The sequence below is a fragment of the Corylus avellana genome, chromosome ca2, assembly GCF_901000735.1.
Source record: "Corylus avellana chromosome ca2, CavTom2PMs-1.0".
NCBI classification, from domain to species: domain Eukaryota; kingdom Viridiplantae; phylum Streptophyta; class Magnoliopsida; order Fagales; family Betulaceae; genus Corylus; species Corylus avellana.
Genome location: NC_081542.1, coordinates 45285189 through 45287611, shown reverse-complemented (window position 1 = coordinate 45287611; position 2423 = coordinate 45285189).

The following is a 2423-nucleotide window of genomic DNA, read 5'->3' as shown; positions in this document are numbered from 1 at the left end:
TTTTTTTTTTTTTTAAATGAACTTTTTCAGTGTTAATCATATTTTTAGGCTTTTCAAACACACACCTAAGCAGACTCTAAGAGCATTCTTAGCAATCTTACTAAACTATTTTTTTTAATTATTTTGGTGAGCCAAATCACTAAAATTCACAAAAAAAAAAACACTCCCCAAAAGTCTCAACAAAATAATATGAGGAAACTTTACTTTAAACTCCTGAACCACCGAATGTTTTGAAAAGGTCTCCATAAATTTTAAAACTCTTAATTTAACCCCTTGAACTTTCAATTTGAGTCAATTGACCCATCCATCAGATTTATCGGTAAAATTTTAACGATAATGCCTAAAAAGACCAAAATACCCATTGATTTTTTTATAACTTTATCTTTTTAAAATTTTTAATTTGAAATTAAGGGTAAATTTGAAATTTTATAAAAAGTCAATAGTATAAATGTCATTATATCACTTTTAAGTTTTTAACGTTTAAAATCTGACCGATAAGTCAATTAATTGAAATTGAAAGTTTAATGGAATAAATTGAGAGTTATTATTTTCTCAAAACGAGCGATAATTCAGAGTGTAAAGTAAAATTTCTCCAAATAATAATTTTGGCTTGATGGATCTAAATATACTAATGTTTTCACATACATCACCAACATCTCCATTCCTACAGGAAGGAAATAAAGATACAGTAAGCACAATATCATGCCCATCCTCCTTTTATGTTTCTAAAGTTATACATGGAAAGAAGCCATTGGATTGACCTGTAAAAACAGAATTAAATCCAAATAAGGAGGGATGGAGATAATATACAAGAAGCTACTGCAACTTCGTCAAATCCCAAAAAGTAGACACATGAAACAGAATTAAATCTAAAAATTGGGCCAGAAACATAACATACTTCTGATAGTCTGAGTCATCCTGGGAGGACTTCTCGAACTAATGCAAAATGTTATATCTCTCAGCAGCTCCCTTTCCAGCTTCAGTTCTTGGCTTCAGCCCGATTCCATTCTCATTACATGGAAAGAAAGTGAGTTTAGGGCATTTGTATTTCTCCAAGTAAATCAAGTCTGGAAATGATGACAGGAGGAGTTATCCCCCCTCTTCTTTGAACTTGTGGTGCTTGGTGTCATTGATTGTGGCTCACCCTTGTCTTGCTGAGGAACACTGCCTGTATTGCTGGGAAAAGCTCCCCACTCAATTGTAAGTTTTTCAAGATTTTCAAACTTCTGAAGATTGTTTTCGTCATCTTCGTTGGGGAAAGCCTCCGTGGTTGTGTAGATACTCAACTTGCTCAGCTGCTTTAATCCTGACAAATCAGCAAGAGTACACGAATTTTCATTTAGACGGTCACCAATTACAAACCCTTTAAGGACTCGGAGTTTTGGGAGCAACTTAATCTTTTTGGGAATGTATTCTAGCAAGTAATTAACACTCGGATATATCCAAGTGCGTCAGATTCTTGAGTGAGCCTATTCCATCTGGAAGCTCCTCTAGAGTGTGACAAGCTCTAAGATCCAAGATCCTCAAATTTAAGAGCTTACAGACGGAATCAGGAAGCTTGGTAATTCTAGAAATTCCTTGAAGGCTGAAAAACCTTAAAAGTTTCATATTTTTCAACCCTTGTAAGAATTCAACGCTCTCTACTTCAATATGATGCTTAGCTGAGGTCTGCCTCCTTCCCAGATATAGAACCTTAATTTACATTCTTCAACTTTGAGAATCACTCCAATTTGAAAAAATCAGGATAAGGCTCATTGACATTGAATATTGTTTGCAGTTTCTCTAGATCCAATCCAGGGTGGTCGGGTTCTTTTGCATCCGATCCCGGGCCACTTTTCGCCAACTCCTGAGGAAATCCATTGACTAAACACACCCGGTAAGACGTCTTAAAATTGGTGCTGGGATTCCATTTTTCGTCATCGAAATCAAACAACCCAACTTCTTTGGCAAGCACAATCACCGCCGAACGTATAAAAGGATTCATCCTGTAGCTGTCCACAAAAAGCCTGTGCTTCTCATTTACGGGCTCAATGCAATCCTTCTTCGCCAGCTCTTTGAAGATTCCATCAGCAACTTCCTCAACCGACAGCCGTTCTTCCAACACTACCAAAAAAATAGGATTTTCTGACGTGACTACAGTACATGTATTGTTGCCATGTCATTAATTTTCTGACGTTAGAATTTTACTACGTCAGAATTTTTTTTTTCTGAAGTGTAAATAGTACCACGTCAGAATTTTCTGACATGTTAGTTTTAACACGTCAGAAAATTCTGACGTGTTAAATACTCCAACGTCAGAAAATTGTTACAAATTTTAAAACATAAAAAAATATATATTTTCTGATGTTGCCACATTTGCTGTGTCAGAATTTTTCTGACGTGGCGGTGTGCCACGTCAGAATTTTCTGACGTGGTGCACTACC